General features: G+C 43.9%; 1 long non-coding RNA gene across 1 annotated transcript; it reads right to left on the bottom strand.

The window, feature by feature from the left end:
- Positions 1-3423: 3423 nt before the first annotated feature.
- Positions 3424-21170, bottom strand: LOC128843608 (uncharacterized). The gene is made up of 3 exons (XR_008446315.1): positions 21025-21170; positions 7998-8122; positions 3424-3551 (listed from the first exon to the last, which is right to left on the bottom strand). It is a non-coding gene; the product is annotated as an uncharacterized LOC128843608 (long non-coding RNA).
- Between the last annotated feature and the right edge of the window lie 426 nt (positions 21171-21596).

Genomic DNA, 21596 nt, shown 5'->3' with positions numbered 1-21596 from the left:
TGTGACTGATGAGTCTCTCATCTTGCTCTGAAGCAACATAGTAAACAATAGGTTCATCCCTCCTTTCCTTTCCTTTATATTATTGACCCATTGAGAGAGTTGATGGTCCTTAATGGGCCATCAAGCAGGCCAGGCAGTGCTGATGCCAACTGTCCGGGGGTGTCACCCAGAAGCATAGCAAACATTTTGTAATACAGAAATACGTAAGTATCTATAACCAAAATACAAAGGTGATACCAACACATAAATGAGATGATCATATCTGGCAAATTATAACATTTTTGCAGATATCTTACATGGCATATCTGGCATAACTCATTGCAATTTTACAATATTGGTATTCATAATATCCTAAAGTGTCCCCCTGATTCCATACAGCATCATACACCTCATTAACTGTTTTTAGCAAAGGACGTATTTTGACTCTGGTATGTTTTTTTCCTAAATAAATATGCCTAATTTGAATTAATTAATTTAATATAACTATGGAAACTACATACTCTGCAGATGAACTTCCAAAGGCAGATGAAATATTGGATGGGCTGTCACTGTTAAAAGTTTGTGAATTGAACAGAGAAGCATTTTGGCAATGTTTGTTTTTGATAAAGCTATGAACAGCCTAATTTACATAGTGATTTGCCCATGTTTATTTGCCATGATTTTTATTTTTTAATGTTTACTTTTTATAATCATTATAACCTGAAGGGATGCAAAGATATTTCTTGACATTCTGTCGCAAACTGATAGCAGTTCAAAGAGAATATGAAAATATAGCAACATGTTTCCTGAAATACTTCCCTCAAGGAATTTAGGATGTATTCTAGCATCGCTCCACAGAAGTGTGTCTTCTCAGATTCTTGCATTTTATTTCACTGGGAATTCTGGGATAGATTTTGTGCAAAAACAACCTTTTATAACTATCCCCAAATCCTTCTAGTCGTTCAAAAATGTTGGAAAACATTTTCTTCACAATTATCATCCAATAATGACCCATATGGTGGGATGGGGGGGGAGGGATATTTCTGATAAGAAAAAGTGTGCAAAAGTCCTCTGCCTTGTCCTCAGCATGATGCTGCTTTATAAATGCCACCCCCCCCCCACTCACACACACACCGTGCATTACAATAATCTGATGGCTGCTCTAAATAACTCAGTCCCCTAATGTCCTCAATGGGTTGGAAATGCATTGTGAACCAGGATCCTCATGGTCTAACGGTGTACTAACCTCTAACCTATGTCCTCTACCATAGCCCCTATTCCCCTACCCGCATCTTGATATGTGATGTGTGAGCCTCTGCATCAGCTTTAAATCTCTGGGCAGATATGTCAGGATACCTTCCTCTTCTATCTCCACCAAGGTCTTACACAGGAGTTTACTAATGCCTTCGGCATGACATTGGCTGATACAGCAATAATCTCAATTGCCATACCCCAGTTTTAGGCAAAACCACACTGATAGAGCTATGTTTTAAAATCATATTTTTAGGCTGGGACATTGTGGTGATGGATTAGTGGGTGCAGTCATTTGACCATAATGATTTTGATGGTAATGATTTGGAAGAGAGCAAAGCAGGGATCAGGGAAGACTCCGAGGATGATTTTGTGGTTAATGGGTGACCAGGACCTAAACAGCTGTCTCAGTTGTAGGGAAAGAAAACCAGACTAACATTTGGCATGTTGAGAAGGACGAATCAACAGGTTTTGGGCTTCAGGTGCATGGGAAGGAGGTATAGCCACAGAAGAATCATAGTAGTGTTCTTTGCGGAGAAGAAGGGTTAAGCATTTCTCCTCCCTAATAACATTATATCAAGGTGTCAGGAGATCTTATTCCTTAATATCACTCTCATGAGCCCAAGTCCCCTGTGAAAAGGGAGCCCTTTGTAGGCAGGGCTGGCTTCAGGCACCAGAGAAGGAAGCAGGTGCCTGGGGCGGCCAATAGAAAGGGGAGGCACTCCGTTTGTTATTGGGGCAGCACGTCCGAGTCTTCGCGGCAGGTCCTTCAGTCCCTCTCTTCCTCTTTGGCAGCAACACAATCACTCCACTTCAGTCTTCGGCGGCACTTCGGCGGCACGTCCTTCATTCCCTCTCTTCCTCTTCAGCAGCACTTTGGTGGCAGCTCAATCGGGTTTTTCTTTTTTGTTTTCTTCGCTGCTTGGGGTGGCAAAAAAGCTGGAGCCGGCCCCGTTTGTAGGCTACAAAGGGACCCCTATTGGTTAAAGAGAAACTACCCTCTCAGGACTGGAACTACCCTCTCAGGACTCTATAGAAGTGGTTTTCAGTTTTTTTCTGGCGACCCAGTTGAAGAAATTGTTGATGCCTGTGACCCAGTGGAGCTGGGGATGAGGAGTTTAAGGTATGGGAAGGGGCTCAGGGTTCGGGCAGAGGGTTGGGATGCGGGGGGTGAGGGCTGCAGGATGGCACTGGGAATGAGCGGTTCAGGGTGTGGGAGTGGGCTCTGGGCTGGGGCAGGGGTGCAGGAGGGGGTCAGGACTCTGGGCTGGGGGTGCAGGCTCTGGGCTGGGGCTTGGGGTGCAGGGGCTTGGGGCTCTGGGTTTGGGGGGGATCAGGGCTGGGGCAGGGGGTTGGGTGCAGGAAGGAGCTCTGGGGTTGGAGGGGCTCGGGGCAGGGGATTGAGGTGCGGGGTTGGGGCGCGGGCTTACCTCCGGTGGCTCCTGGTAAGCGGCGCAGTCAGGGAGCAGTCAGGCTTCCCTCCTGTCCTGGCACCACAGACCGCGCTGCGCCCCGGAAGCGGCCAGCAGGTCCGGATCCTAGGCAAGAACCGGCCAATGGGAGTGTGGAGCCGGTGCTCAAGGCAGGTAGGCCCCCCTGCCTATGAGCTGGACCTGCTGCTGGCCACTTCCGGGTAGGGACTACTAGATTTACAACTAGTTGTTTTTGCTAGCCAGCTGCCAGGGTCCCTGGTTGCTGAGCAAGGCGACCCAGTGCCTTGCATTCCACGACCCAATACTGGGTCACGACCCAAACTTTGAAAACCACTGCTCTATAATTGCTAAAAACAGGAAACTCCTAATGTGTCTCAGAAGCAACAGCCACAGAGATAAATTTGTGCGGTGTCAGGCCTCAGATATGTTGTATATGTTACAATGCTAAACTTCAGAAGAACCATATTAGTTCTGGATATATTGTCAGCCTTGGTTGTTAACCTTGAAATTCCTTGCTTTTATCAGCCAGGATAACAACCTTATTAACATACACCAGAATGTATTTGGAGGGATCATATTCTGCTACTTTCTTTCCTCATCAGACTGGGGAAAATGTTCTCTAAAATATTTGTCCTGGGGCAGTCTCATAAATATATTGACTTAATTACCTAGCTTTTTATGCATTTTTAATTAATATATTTATTTATAAATCAAGCAACATTCAAATGGTAGTGGCTCATTATGGTGGCTTTCTTTTTGCTTTGGTGTCAATTTGTTACATTTTCTATCTTCCAGTTATGTATCCCCATTTCTTACGGTTTCTGCTCCTTTTTCTTGTCCATTCTTTCTCTTTCTTTTGCAAATACATGTTTCAGAAAATTATTAGAACTGAAAGAAAAAAATTTAATGGAAAATTCATTTTTGACCAAAATGAAAATTTTTACCACCCCTCCCCCCTCAACACACACACATTTTGGTCAATTTTTTTTTCATATTTTTAATTACAAGATTCTTTTTTGTTTGTTTGTTTTTTGTTTTTAAGAAACTTAGTTTTGATTGGGGAAAAATCAGTTTCTCTCACTTTTTACCTCCCACTCCATTTTTTTAATGAAGAAAAAAAATCTCTCACTTAAACAAGCCAGAATTACTTGAAATAGTTTGGAAAAAAACTGTTTGTTTTGATCAAAAGAAATCATGGCGAATTTTGAACTAAACAAAATGTACAGTGACAGAAGAGATTTTCAGTGCAATATATTTAGCTTTTTTTCCCCTTCCCCCTGGCCAGTTCTACACATTTAAGTAAATGTACTTACCCTGTTAAACATTTGACTTTAATCAAGCTCTCTCACTGTGGCCCTGACTGTAAGATCCACTATACTGTATGTAATCAGGGTCATAAATGCTGGTCCATTAAACAATGGTGATGAATGTGACTAAATTGGGGAAATATAGCGAGCACTGGATTGGGTTTCGTAGCAACATCTCTATATTTTCCCTGCTAACTGGTCATGACATAGTAGATGATAGCTCCTTATTGTCAGGTGCATGGTTTGAATGTAGTTTTAATGTTCTACATGAAGTTTCAAGTGCTTCAGAATAGAAATGCTACTCCATGATTCTAAGTAGAAGGAAAAAGTACCTAGGAAGTTATTTGGAAGTAGCCCCCTCATTCTCTATAGTCTGTATTTACTCCCCTGTTATATAAAAAGGTATTGCATATGTTTGGAAAGTTGAATTCATCTTCATGCCTCTTATTTTTTAAAAAAACATGTTTGATTTCTAGATGTATTTTTTTCAACAAAAACACCTTTCCATACTTATGCAGTTATTTGTTGCCATCTTCCATAGGCCACAACAGGCATCATTAGACTGCACAGATCATATACTAGATATGACAAGATATATCCGATTTTGCAAATTCAGCTCTTGATACCCCAGCTGAGTATGCTATATCTTTGACTTAAAGACTCCACTGTGCTTTTAAACATACTATATTCAGAACAGGGGGTTGGACTAGATGACCTCCTGAGGTCCCTTCCAACCCTGATATTCTATGATTCTATGAACAGTGTTCAAGCAAGAAAACCACAGAAGGAGCACAATGACAGCTGTTTGAGAAATGAGCCATCTCAAATTGGTCCAGGTCAATGAGCCTATGGAAAGACAACATAAATGTACAGCTCACAGACTACTGACAGTTATGAAATGATTTGATGAGAATGGTGAACTTGGTGCCATTTGTCCAGGGGCGAAAGTAAAATTTCTGTCTTACCAGTACGGGGCGCAGGGGGAGCTTTGCAAACCCCCCCCCCCTGGAAGGGGAGGGGCTGGGGCAGTGTCCCCCCCCCCACCCCCCAGCCAGACCGCCTGTGCTGCCCGGGGCTCCAGCGGCGATTTAAAGGGCCCAGGGCTCCAGCCGTTGATACGGTAGCAGCAGCGGCCGGAGCCCTGGGCCCTTTTAAATGAACCGGCTCCAGGGCAGCAGCTCCTTTTGCCCCCCTGCCGGTTAGTGGGCCGTGGGGGGGCAAAAAGGGCAGGGATGTTAAAGCGCTGCAGCCGTGCTTTAAGCAGGGTCTTTAAAGCGCTGCCGCGGTAGCGCTTTAAAGTCAGCAGTATGGGCCGGTACAGGCGGCGACTTTTTACCGGTATGCCGTATCGGCCCATACCTCCTTACTTTCACCCCTGCATTTGTCACAACTGCATCCCTTTCAGGAGTAGTGTTTAATCTCAGATTGTTCATTATGATAAGCAGTATATTTCTGAATGCTCATGCAAATCAACATGGTGGCGAGGTCCTGTTGTCCGAAGGATTTCGTCATAATCAGGTAGTCAATGACCTGCAGTCAATATTACCACAAGATGTTACTCTTTAAGACTGGTAAGCACTTTTTAACTTACAACTCATAAGAATCACGAGATATGGTGACTGAATATATAGGGTGAAATCTCCAGTTGAGATTTTCATAAGCAGCCAGGGAGCTTTCGCTATACAATCCTCATTTATTTCAATAGGAGTTGCGTGGCTAAATTCCATAGGTACTGATCAAAGTCTTCTTTTGACTTCAACATGGCCTGGATCAGGCCCATACTTGGCTTGGAAAATCTCAACCTCTAACTAGGAAAATGTGCAGTCAACATGTATACGTGGTCTGGCTGGCTTATACAGTTTCCAAATTAACATGAAGACTGCATAGTGTATATTGATACTGAGACCCCTGATTTGAATGTCTATGTTACTAGTTACAATGAATGACAGCAATCTTTAAATGAAGTACATGCTCTCTACGGTGGTGTATATTTTTTCTTCTGCATTCTTAAACAGGTTTATTCATAGAATCATAGAAGATTGGGATTGGAAGACACGACAGGAGGTCATCTAGTCCAACCCCCTGCTCAAAGCAGGACTAATGCCAACAAAATCAAGCCAGGCCTTAAAAACCTCTAAGGATGGAGATTCCACCACCTCTCTAGGTGACCCATTCCAGTGCTTCACCACCCTCCTAGTGAAATAGTGTTTCTTAATATCCAACCTAGACCTCCCCCACTGCAACTTCAGACCATTGCTCCTTGTTCTGTCATCTGCCACCACAGAGAACAGCTGAGCTCCATCCTCTTTGGAACCCCCCTTCAGCTAGTTGAAGGCTGCTATCAAATCCCCCCTCACTCTTCTCTTCTGCACACTAAACAAGCCCAGTTCCCTCAGCCTCTCCTCATAAGTCATGTGCCCCAGCCCCCTGATCTTTTTTTGTTGCCCTCCACTGGACTCTCTCCAATTTCTCCACATCCTTTCTGTAGTGGGGCCCCCAAAACTGGACACAATATTCCAGATGTGGCCTCATCAGTGCCAAACAGAGGGGAATAATCACTTCCCTCGATTTGCTAGCAATGCTCCTACTAATGCAGCCCAATATGCTGTTAGCCTTCTTGGCAACAAGGGCACACTGCTGACTCATATCCAGCTTCTCATCCACTGTAATGCCCAGGTCCTTTTCTGCAGGACTGCTGCTTATCCAATCAGTCCCCAACCTGTAGTGGTTCATGGGATTCTTCCGTCCTAAGTGCAGGACTGCACTTGTCCTTGTTGAACCTCATCAGATTTCTTTTGGCCCAATCCTTGAATTTGTCTAGGTCACTCTGGACCCTATCCCTACCCTCCAGCATATCTACCTCTCCACCCAGCTTAGTGTCATCTGCGAACTTGCTGAGGTTGCAATCCATCCCATCATCCAGATCATTAATAAAGCTGTTGAACAAAACTGGCCCCAGGACCTAGCCCTGGGGCACTCTACTTGATACCGGCTGCCGACTAGACATCAAATTGTTTTCTTTATTTTTCCTTGTATTAAATAAAATTATAAATAAACAAAATAAATAAACATTCATAAAGGGCCTGATAAATTTCTTTTGGAAAGCCATAACATTTCAAAATAAACACATCATTATTAATTCATAATTAGTATTGCTTAATTATAACTTATGCTAACTGCCATGATTATACCATATTGCTCTTACATCTGGTTTGGTTTAGATTCAAATCAATGATCTAGAGGAAAAATACTTGTTTGTTTGTTTTTTTGGCCTGTGCCTTAGGCTATGTCTACACTGGTGCTTATGTTGCCGTAACTTATGTCGCTCAGGGGTGTGAATAAACCATCCCCTTGGGTGACATAAGTTGCACTGACATAGTGCTGTCCACACTGGCACTTATGTCGGTGAGAGAGCTGCTACCGCCACAGACGGAGGTGGTTTTATTATGCTTTATTTTGTTATGATGGGAGAGCTCTCTCCCATCGGCATAGGCAGACTTCATGAGACACGCTAAAGCAACGTCGTATGTGTAGACATGCCCTTAGTCTCCCTATCTCAAGACAGACATACGTTTTTATTTGTTATAATCAAATATGCTCTTAGCTTTATGTAAGAGTACAGGGCTTCTTTCTGAAAGTTGCATTGCTGGTACACCTAGAAGAGAAAAGAGTGAACTGTTGGGCATTTTCCATGTGCAGGACACCCAAAGAGCTCCTCTTTGGTGAATATCTGAATTTGTGTGAATTTTTTTTTATTACAAATGTTGTAAGCTCATCAATTTTGTGTGGTTTGACCTGGGTTATGTATGTGGCCATATGGTAGGATATGGCCCACAGTTGTCATCCTAACTTGTGGAGGATGGCAAGAAGATGGAGTTTTTCAAGGGGGAAACACAAATCAAGTCTTTGATGTAAGATATAATGCAATTGGCTGTATCTAACATGTAGCAACAGTAGCTGCCCCCCACTACAACAAGGACTGTATGATGAGGCGCTGGACTGGTTTAGATCAGAAGCCTATAACTACCTTGAAAATGAGAGCCAGACCAAGTCAGACTTTTCTACAATAGAGGAGGCAGGTTCAGCCAGACCAACTGGATAATCATGAATTTGTGGAAAAGCCTTTCCAAAGGCCAAACCTCATGGCTATTTCTGTAAAGGAGAAGAGGAATCTTGGTTATATTACATGAACGATTGTAGCAGTGAACTGACTTTAACATTTGATGCCTGCAGGGTTAAAGGTTTATTCTGGTCCCCATCCATAATAGATCCAGTACCAAGGTACTGAGAGAGTTTTGTGGGTTTATTTCCCAGAAAACTCTTGTTTTGTTCTGAGGGTATCCATGTGTTCCTGGAGTGGCTTTAGGTTACAGGCCATTGCTTGGAATAAGGACCACCACTCCAGCATTCCTCATTACGTTTGTAATAGCTGTGGAACAGAAATCCTTTAAACTGAAGTTAAGGGGCAATTTTTCACAGGTGGCCTGTCCACCCCTTGTTCAGAGCCAGGATTTCTGAAATCACTGACACCACGCTGTCCACTCTATAGGGTTAATAATAGATCAAATCACTTCATTCAGTAAATGTTCTTAATGAAACATTACAGACTCTAAAAATAAATTCTTCCCAATTTACTAGGTCCCTAGGAACCTGTTACTGTAGTCAGTTTCATACTAATTTGAGGAATATGGGAACTTCCCCAAAAACAGGGTTGCCACTTGTATACAGGTGACCACAAAAAATACTTGCCACATTGCCTTAGGTCTGGGTTAGCCTCTCCATTCTCCCACTCCTGTTTGTTCCTCTCTTTGTAGGATGACTTTTATAATTGATCAAACTCTGGTTCCTCTTAATAGGGCTCCAGCTCAGCTCCTTATTTCCTATGTGTTAAGTAAGAGAATCCAGCGCCCACCCACCATATGAACAGCGTGCCCCCTAGATACTTTATATTGGAAAGGCTCCAGTCTTGAGCTATACAAAATATGGTGTCTAGTTTGAGTAGCCACAAACTCCTCAGACATATACTCTAGGGGAACATTTTATTATTATTATAAATAACGAGTCCATGAAAACCCCAGCAACTGTTTCAATGCCACTCATTGGCACATTAGTTAACATTTTGTTCAGGTTTTCCTATTCGTGATAGGTGGCATTAACAATTTCTTCCCTGGAATCTCTTTAGGTGGGTCTTTATAACCCTTACCCAAACACACACACAAAAGGGAAGAATTATTGATGGTTCTTCCCTAGGATTACCCCCGATAAATGAGGCTAGCAATAGTGTATATAAGAGGGGTGTGGGCGTTGCTTTCAGAAAAGTGCAAATAAACTGTTAACACAATGTTTTTTTTTTTTTTTAATGTCAGTGAATTCTACAGCTAAGACCCATAATTTTATTTTTGCTCGTCTATGTTTTTGTTATGAAGTTTGGTGTCAAGCACAGCAAACTTTTGTTGGAGATATATGAAAGCAAGCTGGCTTTGAAAAGACACCTTTCCCCTCCATTTAATGTATCAAAAACTCCTCTTTTTGAGGAAAGAAAAATACTAGAACAAGGTAGAAAAATGTGAAGGAAAAAAATGAAAAAGACAGACTTGACTGATGAGCACTTTTAGATACCCTCCTGCCCCCCAAAATATATTTACTAGGTTTCATTCTGAATACCCTGTGACATGACTGTAAAATCCATTTTTTTCTTCAGCCCCCCCTTGTGTCCATTTCTGAGATCTATGTCATTTCACCTGTGTTTTAGTCTCTGTTTGTATGCTTGTATGGCATTTTCAGGCTCAGTTTTTAGTTTGAACTTTCATTAGTCTGCTTTTCTGGTCTGAGTTTATTTCCCTTTTCATTCTTTATCCATCTGTGTGTTATCCGGATTTTTCTGCTTCTGTTTCTGGCCCACTGCTCCAGCTCTCCACAGCCTGTGACACTCTGATCAGAGACTCAGCTGGAGCATGAAGCCACATAAGTTGCAAGACCATTTAGCTGGCGTGCTGGGTTCAGAGCCTCAGTCACCCAGCAAGCATCTGATGAAGAGAATATTGTTGGCTGGTAGCTATTGCATATTGTCCTAGGCTGACAGTCAATAGAACATTTTCCCCTCCCCAATTTGCTCATTATAGTGGCTACTGTGAGAGTCTGGGGCATTTAATGTTAAAGAGAGTTGCTGTAGTTTGAATCCAAAATACAGCAGCTCTGTATGAGGGAGAGGGGATTATGACGGAGAGTCTGAAAATGAAAAAGTGGGCTGATACCTCCTATAGCAAATAATTCATATAAGACTATACTTGCACTGAGAGATTCATTATATGGAAAGTGTAACGCTTGAACTGCTCAAGAATGAATAAGCCAGTCTTTAAGAAGGGGGTACAGCCAAATAGTTAATTTTATTATTCATTTATCTTAGTTATATAAGTAAAGCACGGCTGAAACACAAGGCCTACACAGGCTGAGACCGGTAAGATTTTGGCTTAGCCATACTAAGCCATAGGCTTAAGAATGCTGCACATGAGTGAGTGACCTAGGAATAAGGTCACAAAGTTACAGAAAAGTAGATCACAATAGACGGTAATATATTGTCCAAGACCAAGAGATGCCTGATTGTAACATCTTTGAATGTCTGTCCTGACCACACGTTACATGTGCATAGATGCTAAGGAGAATAAGAAGAACTATAAACTATGAAAAAAGGGCATGCCAATATTCATGGGATGTGGAAGTCCAGGTAAGGAGAAGAGGGTTCATGCATATACATAAGGTGTTATGTGTAGTCAGAATTACAATATAAAGAGAGTTCCCTGGTTGGGTACAAAGTGGGAAAACGCATGGGAAACCCCAACAGGAATCATCCCTCTACTGATGATTATCTGGTGAAAGATCCATCAGACCCTAGAATATTTTTGAGGATGTGAGTATGACTACAGTTATACCTCTTGCATGGCTTTTTTTTGTTTTTTTTGTTTTTGTTTTTTGTAGAATTTATATATGCATGGGTAATTGTAACTTTACTACAAATAACAATTTGTGCTTTTGAGCGTGTTTGTGGTCACTGTCCTTGGTCTTTGTGTTCCTAGAGTCCAAATTGGAGACAAGCACCAGTGGTGATTTTCACTCTGTTGAGCTTGAAACTGTAGCAATCAGTGGTATAATACAATATCACTAAATTCACTTTAAACAAAATAAAAGGCTACAGGGGTTAAAAAAACAAACTTTGTTAAAGAGCACTGAAAATCTGAATTGCCCTTGATAGCAACAAAGGAATAGGCAAAGGGAAAGGGCCACAAGATATATGAGTTTTCTACAGAAGGAGTAACACTTTGTTACTGGTTTCAGGTTTAGAAGAAATTGCTTGATGTATGATGGATTTGGATTGTCCTGTAATAATTTATTAATACTGTATGTTGACTGGGTTATTGTAATGTTGGCTGTGTGCGTATATGGAGTTAATTCTATTGCAGGATTGTCAGGAGAAGCACCCAGGCAGAAAGGGAAGTAGAATAGCACTGCCTCTCAGCAAACACCCAGGACTCCTGACTTGAATGTCACTCCTAAATCCTTTTGAGCTGCCTGAACTGGTTTAACCTGTCTCAGAAAGCACAGGAGAACCAGGGACTTTGGCTGGATTGAGAGGTATTTCCTGAAAGATAGGGGAGAGACACAAAAGGGAATTAAGCGGTTCAGACAGAGACCCAGACCCCCAGAGCATGGGGATCTGGGATAAAATAGGCCGATTTAGGACTATAGGTAGGGTAGACATGTGTAGATCTTTGATTGTTTTAATAACTTTTTTTCTTATGTTTGGTTCCTAAATTTTGTTTGAGAAGGCTGTTGTAGGTCACTGATTTCACTGCTGACCACAAGCTTCTGAAGAACTGTACGTGCCCAAACCCAGCTGGACCTGTTGGGGTCAGCATGGTGGATCCACAAGGTACTGTAGGCCAGGACGTGGTCTAGAGTAGGAGAATCACAGGATAAGGACGCCACCCTAAGGAGATAAAGGAATGAGGCCTCATACCTGAGGGGATAGGCTAAGAGGTGCAGCTAGCCCTGTAACTGTGACTCTGTAGAAAGTGAACATTGATTCAAATCCAGGACCGTTCAGAAGTTGGTACAGCTTCCTAGTGTGTATGTAAGTGTGCTGTGAACATTCCAAGTGAGGTCCTCAGCTGGTGTAAATGGTAGGGTTACCATACGTCCGGATTTTCCCGGACATGTCCGGCTTTTGGGGGCTCAAATCCCCGTCCGGGGGGAAATCCCCCAAAGCCGGGCATGTCCGGGAAAATCGGGAGGCTCGGCCGGGGCCTCTTTGTGCGGGGTCGGGGGCATGGTGCCCGGCCGGGAGCCGGGCCGGGGGCCAGGCCGGGCCAGGGTCGCAGTGCCGGGCCGGTCCGGGCCCACGGGGCCGGGCCCGCGGGGCTGGGAGCCGGGCCGGGCCCGCGGGGCTGGGAGCCGGGCCGGGCCCGCGGGGCTGGGAGCCGAGCCGGGCCCGCGGGGCTGGGAGCCGGGAGCCGGGCCGGGGTCGGGGAGCCGGGAGCCGGGCCGCGGGGCTGGGAGCCGGGCCGGGGTCGGGGAGCCGGGAGCCGGGCCGCGGGGCTGGGAGCCGGGCCGGGGTCGGGGAGCCGGGAGCCGGGCCGGGGCTGGGAGCCGGGCCGGGCCGGGGTCGGGGAGCCGGGAGGCGGGCCGCGGGGCTGGGAGCCGGGGGGTGCGCCGGGGGTGGTTGGCCAGGGCCCGAGCCGACCCAGGCTGGAGCCGCTGGGGGCCAGCCTGGGCCGCGCCGCGCCTCCTTCTCCCTCCCCCCCCCTTCCCTTACCTGACCTTACCTGCTTCAGGCTTCAAGCAGGGGAGGGGGCGGAGACTTTGGGAGGGGGCGGAGTTGGGGCGTGGGCGGGGCTGGGGGCGGGGCCGGGCCGGGCCCCCCGGGAGTGTCCTCCATTAGGAGGCACAAAATATGGTAACCCTAGTAAATGGGTGCAGCTCCACTGAAGTGAATGGATTTATGGGGATTGATACCAGTTGAAGATCTGGCCCTTTTTGTGCCTGGGCATAGGCAAAAAACCTTTGCACCAATAGTTCTCAAAGTCCCGGTTTAGGCCATGATATGCTGATCTTACTCAGTAACATTTGCAGTGTTACCAGCTCTGATGTTTTATTTAAACTCCCAGCTCCTGGAGATAAATGATTACATGAGAATCTCAGTGTTCATTTAATAAATGAATAAAACAAAAGTTTCTAGCCCTCATGCTTGCAGAGACAACCTTGAAAATGTAACCTGAATAGTACCTTAAAGGATCAAAAAACAGAAGGCAAATAAAAGCACCACCCTTGATTGGCTTAGAAATCTTCAAAAATCATGAGATTATTTTAATGATCTGAACATGTGGGGTGGGCAATAATTCATGTGTACAGTCTATGCTGAAGAGAGGAACCTTGGGAGAGGCAAGTGCTATGATAGCTGTTATGAGTACAGTGGTGACCATGTCAATTAGACGGTCACTATGCGAGTGACTAATATAGGTGGTGAGCCTTTGAACATGCCCAGTCTGAACTAGAGCAGAGGTTCTCAACCTTTTTTGTTCTGAGACACCTCCCCTTCCCCCCCTACACATGCTATAAAAACTCCATGGCCCACCAGTGCCACAACAACTGGTTTTCTGTATATAAAACCCAGGACCAGTGTTATGGGGTAGCAAACAGGGCAATTGCTTGGGGCCTCACACCACAGGGGCCCCCATGAAGCTCAGGCTTCAGATTCAGACTGGGTGGCAGGGCTCGGGGTCCCGTGCTTCAGCCCCCTGCGGTGGGGCTTTGGCTTTCTGCCCTGCATGGCAGCCCCCCTGAAACTCGCTTGTGCCCCCCTCCCAGGGGACCCTGGACCTCTGGTTGAGAACGACTGAACTACAGGTTTCCAGCAACTTGATCGGTCTGGGCTTGTCTACACTTAAGGGGCTGCAGCGGCACTGCTGTAGCACTTCAGTGAAGACATTACCTATGCTGATGGGGTGGCTTCTCCTGTTGGCATCCACCTCCCCGAGAGGCAGCAGCTATGTAGACGGGAGACGCTCTCCCGTTGACATAGCACCCAGGGGGGCAGGTCGGTATAACTGCGTTGCTCAGGTATGGATTTTCCACGCCCCTGACTGACGTAATTATACCGACATAAATTACTAATGTAGACCAAGCTTAAGTGTGAGCTGACTGCTCATGTAGTTAAAATCTTTGCTGTGCCTTTTCTCCTGACCATGCTGCCTCCTGGGTGCTTCCTAAATATTATAGAGACAGGAAAAAAGACAGAGTCCTGGCATTGATGCTTAATGTCTTTCAACTGCTGTGTATTAAAAATACCATTGTTCCACTGGCTTTCCAAACATTATTTTTGATCAAATATTTGTCACTCCTGAAGAATTTTAAAGTAATGAAAATTATTATTAATGCTACTACTAATACAAATGGCTGAGAATCAGTCAATAAGGGCTTTGTATCTGCTTTGTTTCCTGCTCAGTAGCAGCAAACACAGGCACGGCTGGAAGACCATCTGCAGCAAGGATGAGGAAAGTCAGAGAAAAAAGTAAGCTATGGAACTTTGAGGAAAAAATGCAAAGGGTCAGAGCAGTGACTTCACCAAAAGGATTCAGTCAGAAATGTCTTTCCCTCACTCCAAAAGTGGGGGAAGGCCTGGGACACAGCTTGTTATTTCAGGTTTGGGACAATAGTCATCAGTAAAAATACAGTAGCTTGGGTAATTATGATTCACAAAGTTCCTTGAAATTAAGATTTAATAAGACATGTATCGAGTGCTATTTAAGCACCAGTTTTTGTTAAATCAAAGCAAGTCCTGGTACAGTTGCCAACTCTTGTGAATTTTATCTCACAAACTTTGATGCTTTTCTTGAAGTCACATCTTCTGGATGCATCTGGTGAGGCGAGACTTAGCTTTCGTTATAAAAGAATAATTAAGTATCTAATCCTTATGGTGGGGGAGAAAAGGTTAAAAACGTTGACCCAAATACATCCTAAATGCTTAAAACCATTCCCCACCCCCAGATACAGCAGGATTTTTACGCCAATCTCAGTTTATGGGGCCTGATTCACAATTTATTAATGTTGGGGGTATTGTTGTTCTGGGGGTTGGGTGAAACCTTATTGAACGTGGTGGGTGTGACATTTACCCTGAATGAAAGCCAGCTGTAAGAGGCAATTAAGCTCCTTTGTGGAATAGATAGCTGAAACAATAGGTGCCAGCCAAAACATAGGCTACATGCAAGACTTCAGGATTCTGAGCTGTGGGCAGAAGGATTTGACTGGGGACTGAATGCAAACACAGGAACTAGATAGTACTGGATCAAGCTCTGTGTGAGAAAGAAGCAGATAAAACACCACAGAAGTGTAGAGTATTGAAAATGGTGTTAAAATTAAAAGCTATTACTTAAACTTGTGATGGTTTTCTTGGTCCTTGCAGGCTAGGGGGTTTATCAGGAAGTGTGTGATCAGAGTCAGACTGTGGAGTCAGCCTAGAATAAGTATCAGGGGGTAGCCGTGTTAGTCTGTATCTACAAAAACAACAAGGAGTCTGGTGGCACCTTAAAGACTAACAGATTTATTTGGGCATAAGCTTTCGTGAGTAAAAACCTCACTTCTTCGGATGCATAGAGTGAAAGCCTAGAATAAGGTGGATTGAGTTGTACCTCTCTGTTTAGGGAACAGTCTGCTTTGTCTCTCTCTCTGTTTTAGGGTTAATATGTGTTGTTGAGTTCTAAGAAATAGCATACATTGCAACCTTCCACCAAAAGTATTATATGTTTTATCTAATTTCTCACTGTATGTGCCATGGACATAGCAAGGAACCCCAGAGAAGCATTTGTTGTATGACCCTGAGAGGGAGCTTTTGGGTAGAGTGCTGCTGGAAAGGGGCTTCAGACAGTGAGCAAAGAAACTGTTTCCTGATTGATTTCTATGGTGTTCTGGGGAAAAGGACTTTATACATTCTTTGTAAAGAAATAGGATTCAATTAGAGAAATACCTGACTCCAGCATCAATTGCTCCTCCTAACGGAAGCAATCTTCAAGACCCCAAATTAATTTTTGACTAACTTCTCAGGCCAAACAGTATTTATGTATCTATAATTCACAACAACCATCTGTATTCCTAATAATTGCTATAATCAGCCCAGCAGCTTTAACTAAAATTAATATATTATGTTACCTACAGGTTCAGGTTGTATAGTAGTTTAAATGAACAAAGATCTATACTAATTATATTGCCTTTTACAGCAGTTTGAGCACCAGGTCATTTTTAATCACTACTGAGCTCTTTGTATCTTATCCTTTAGCTCAGTCACCTGACCAGGAAGGACAGAGCAAAATAACTCTTAGCCCTGTAACTCATATTCCTCCTCCACTGTGGGGTTGCCCCCAATAAGCACACAGATCAGTACTAATTATATTTAATCAAAGGTCTGTACTGGCAGAGGGGCAGGACAAGATAATCTGGTTAGGTGGCTCTCATAAAACATAGATGTCTGCTCTAATTTATGCTGATTTCGAGCCCCTAGGATTGGAGGAGCACATGGTTGGTTTGGTCAGTTTTGCCCCTCTTCTCCTACCCTACTGATTGTATCTCAGCTATAGCTGAGGCTCTAGCCCTGTGACTTTACTTTCCTCCAATGTAGTTCCATGTCCTGGTCTCTTCCTCTTGGTCCTCTGCAGTTCTCGTGACTTGAAAATTTCCTCACCTTAGCACATTTTCAGGATGGCTGAGAACTCTATAGTTGCTAGTATCTACTAAATCTTCACTCTACTTGGGTAAGTCCTCACAGTTTTCTTCTTGTCCCCAAGGGTTTTCCTTAACATTGTTTTTCAAACCTTGTCTAAACAGAGCAATTTACTGGCATGATAATTACCAGTATAATTCCTCCTGTGGACACTGTCATTTGGAATAAAAGTGGCCTATTTTTTGGTTTAGCTTAATTTACTTTGGAAGTTAATTAATGAAACTGACCAAAGGCTGCTCTTATTCCAAATGACAGTGTCCACAGTGGGAATTAAACCAGTGTAACTATAGTGGTATGAATCCACATCTAACCTTATACCGATATAACTTCCCATATAGACAAGTCCTCAGTCTCTTTCTTAGGCCTTGGCTACAGTGGTGCTGTACAGCGCTGCAACTTGCTGCGTTCAGGGGGGTGAAAACGCCCCCCCCCCCAAGTGCAGCGCTGTAAAGCGCCAGTGTAATCAGCGCCTGCAGCACTGCACGCTCGCTCGCAGCGCTGCAAGCTATTCCCCTCGGAGAGGTGGGGTACTTGCAGCACTGCGAGAGAGCTCTCGCAGCGCTGGCGGCGCGACTACATTGGCGCTTCACAGCGCTGACGGCAGCGCTGTGAATTCTTAAGTGTAGCCAAGGCCTTAGGCTTTGTCTATACTACGGACCTTACAACAGCAGAGCTGTACTGCTGCAGCTGGGCTACTCTAAGGTCTCCTATGGCCTTGGCTACACTTGCAGACGTACAGTGCTGTGAGTTAAACCTGACTTTGTGCAGCTGAGTAGGGAAAGCGCTGCAGTCTGTCCACACTGACAGCTGCCCAGCACACTGTCGTGGCCACATTTGTGGCAATTGCAGCGTTATTGGGAGCAGTGCATTATGGGCAGCTATTCCACAGAGCACCTCTGCCCATTCTGGCGCCGTGGGTTGTGGGAAGGGGGCAGCGCTGCACTCGCTATTCCTCTCAGAGAGGTGGAGTACATGCAGCGCTGCAACCACGGAGATACAGCGCTGCAAATGCCTTGCCAGTGTGGCCGGGGAGTGAGTTACAGCGCTGGGGGCGGCTTTACAGCGCTGCAACTCGCAAGTGTAGCCAAGGCCTATGAGCTGCTGTATGCCGGTGGGAGAGAGCTCTGCTGCCGGCATAATTAAAGCACCTCTACCAAGCGGTGGGTGTTAGGAGAGTGTCTCCCACCGACATAGCACTGTCCACACCATAGCTTTTGTCATTCAGGTGTTTTTTTCACAGCCCTGACCGACAAAAGTTTTACCAACAAAATTTCTACTGTAGACAAAGCCTTCAAGTCTTTTTTGGTCCGTGCTGCAATTCAGTGGGCTCTTTACTGGGCATCAGGAGCAACTGTAAGTGTTGCAAAGCTAAGAGATGGTTTTTCTGTACCATAAACCCTTTGTCTGTCTTTGTCACTGTATCCTCTCAATCTTTCTCTGTCTCAGAGTTCACCCATATTAATTTCCCTTCTGCCTCCTCTGCTTCTCACTGTTTCTATTATTTCTCCTTTCTTCTGCCTTCTCCCCTCACACATCCACACCCTTTTTTGCTAAAACAAAACAAAAGTTTGGGCATCTAGAAGGGAATGAAAGTGATAAGTAGCAATCAGAGCATTTCGGAGCTAATGGTTTTCAGTTCTCCAGTGATGCATTGTTGCTTCTATTGGCCTAAAGCAAGAGGTTACCTAATTACAGCTCACCAAATAAGGCACAGTACTAGCTGCACATTTAAATGTCTCTGATGTGCTGCCAAGGTGCTAACAAGGGGATCCCATAAAGAAACACTTTCCTTTAGTTTAGACTATGGTAGACCTCATGTCCAGAGGCATGTGCTCACAGCAAGGGGTGTGTGATCATTGGGGAATCTATCCCTCTTCCTGCAGCAAACAAACTCTCATAACCACAACCAAAGAGGATAGCAGCTCTCCCTTTCTGGACAAAGAAGTCAAGCTGCATTTTGATACTTGATACTCTGTTTTAAACGCTCTCCTGAGTGTATAGTATGAGAGTGTGGGGGACAGGGACATGTTTTGAAAATACCACCCCTTTGATGCAATCTACTCATTATGAAAGGGTCATATAAACTCTTTTGGGGAAGTTCTATGGCCTGTGTTATACTGGAGGTCAGATGATCACAATGGTCCCTTTTGGCCTTGGAATCTATCAATTTGGACTTTCAGAAGTGTTTTTTTTTTTTTTTAATGAAACACAGGAATAAATCCTCTCTGACAGGGATGATTGAGCAGTGGAGAGAGAGAGTGAGTGAGTTAGTCCATCAGAAACAGCAACATCACCTTCCCTTCAATTTGATGGTGGAATTTTATCAAGAGACTCCCAGGAGTCCTGAACCAGTTTTCATGCATCTTCCTCATTAATTTTCCAACTTGTCATTAAACTCTTTGGGCCAAATTCATGTTCAATATAAGTCATCCTAAAGGCGGTGGAGTTACAGCAGGGATGAATCTTGTCCACTGCCAATAATGTAGTCATTCATATAACCTACACGTTGAGGTTCCAATAGCAATGTTAATTATCAGTTATCCACCTGGTACATTTAGCATATCTATTTTATGTCACGTAGAGTCATTTATTAAAGAATGCTATTGGGGTTACCAGGGCTTTCAAGGCTAAGGACTAAAGGAGCTCCCATAGACACTGCACCAAGGAAGTTGCAGAGCTTCCTGGAGTTCCAGAGAGGGCAGGGGAAATGTGGTTGCTGTGCTGTACTTCACTTTGGCTAAGTTCAACATGTCCTCCCTTCACACAGAGGACCAGCTCTTCTGTCAGGTGGGGAGAGGGGCATGACCCATTATCACCAAAACAGTTGTTTGTGCTTAAAGTTAACATGCACAATTGTTTGCAAGCTTGGGGCCTTGGATTGTGTCTCCATCTATAGTGCATGATAGGCTTTCAAACCTGATTATGGTCTTTGAGTGCTACTGCAATAATAATAATTAGAGCTGAGCCAATAATTGACTTTTTTTTGGTTCAAGCTGAAACGATAAATCATTCTGTTTTGGATCAAAGTTTGGTTTTGATTTATTTGCTTTTTTAAAATTTCATTATGTTGTCTGGTGGGTTTTTACCCTTTTGAATTTTATTTTTAAAGAAATCTAGCTAAATTTCTAAATGAAACATCTCAAAATGAAAAGTCAAAATGTTTAATTTAGAAAATATTTCAACAAGCTGTTTTGCCCCCCTCCCCATTTTATTTGGCTGAAACTATATGCCAGAATTGGCCTGAATTCAGGAATGGTTTTGTTTAATAAAAAAAAAAAAGTTTTTTTTGGTGAATAAACAAATTGCCTAAATAAATAAAAATTCAACTAGCTCTTCCACTAGCACTATGAATAGTAGTAATAGCTCAACAGTGCCTGAAATTATTTTGCAAAAAATTTCTACATTTAGTTTTTTTTTTTAAATCACCTCTTGACAGACACCAGGCATGGAATATTTATTTGTGTGTGTGTGCGCGCACGAGAGAGAATGTGTATATTCTTGCCCTATATGTCTTCATATAGGTAAACTGTGGCACAGAGAGGGAAGATGTTTCAGCTTAAGTTACATCACTAGTTAATGGCAGAGCTGGGACTAGAATTCAGGGTCCCAACTCCCTGTCCCTTGCTCCAAACACACATATAAAATGGGTAACTAGACAAAGAAAGTTTCAGAGTAACAGCCGTGTTAGACAAAGAAAAATCTTCTACTGATTTTGAAATGACACAGAGGACCTGACTGGTGATGCAGAAAATGGGTGGGGACTAGATTCTGCTGTTGACAACAGAGTTAATCATCGCATATGCAGAACCCAGACAAAGCTTTTTCCTCTTGTCTGTGCTCCTGGGAGGGATCACTGAACATGGGGTTCTTCAGGACTGACTGTAGGAAAGTGGTTAACCAACTTCCTTTCTCATGAGCCTTGACAGCACATTAACTCTCTATCTGCTGAACCAAGCTCCCAATGTTTGTTTCAGTGTTACAGCCATTGCTACAGTGACTAAGTTGGCAGACACAATGTACATTAAAGAGTATCAGTCATATGTATCACATTATTGATCAAAGCGGCACTCCAGTAACCATTCATCTTCATCCAAAAGCGTTGCCACACCCAAGTAGTTGCTGTTGGAGGTACTTGAGTAAATGCAACCCGAGGGTGAACCATAGCCAGCTGACAGGTTTTTAAAGGTGTTAAAGCTGTCTACACTAGCTTTTAAAAATGTATTAGTTAAAGCATGCTAGCTAATACATTTTGAAACACAGCCTATTTTCCTACTCTAAATATACTCACAAAGTTCCACCAGTTCCAGTCACTGAATGATCAACTCTTAATTCCCTAAAACCAAATTAGGGCACAGCAGAGTCCATGCTGTTCCAGTTCTCAGCTTCATTTATTTCGCGGGGTTTTTTACTGTCTCAGTCTCTCTCTATCTGTAATCTTCCCTTTCCTGCAGCTCAACCGTGCATCTCAACCTGAAATCCTGGCTGCTGTTATACTCTGTAGATTTATGGAAATATACTCTGCTGGGGATTCTCATTGGTTAGCCCTCTTTCAAGTCCTCTTTTTCAGTTCCTGCTGTGTTGCTCATGCCCTCAAATGGCTTGGAAAATGTTCTCCAGGAAATTGATCCTGCAAGGTACTAGCACTCTGTTCCAAGTCAGGAAAGCACTTAGTCATAGGCTTAAATTGACTTCAGTGGGACTTCAGTGGGACTCCATGTGTTTAAAGTTAAGCACATGCTTGTGTGCTTTGGTGGTTTGGGGCCAGAGTTCTCAGAATCTTGCAGGATCAACCTACGGTATGTTCAGCTAAAATTAAGTTATATGTCCAAACAGATATATTTCAGAGTAGCAGCTGTGTTA

The sequence above is a fragment of the Malaclemys terrapin genome, chromosome 9, assembly GCF_027887155.1.
Source record: "Malaclemys terrapin pileata isolate rMalTer1 chromosome 9, rMalTer1.hap1, whole genome shotgun sequence".
NCBI lineage: Eukaryota > Metazoa > Chordata > Testudines > Emydidae > Malaclemys > Malaclemys terrapin.
Note: the sequence above shows the minus strand (reverse complement) of the source record. Positions and strands in the feature narration are given on the sequence as shown.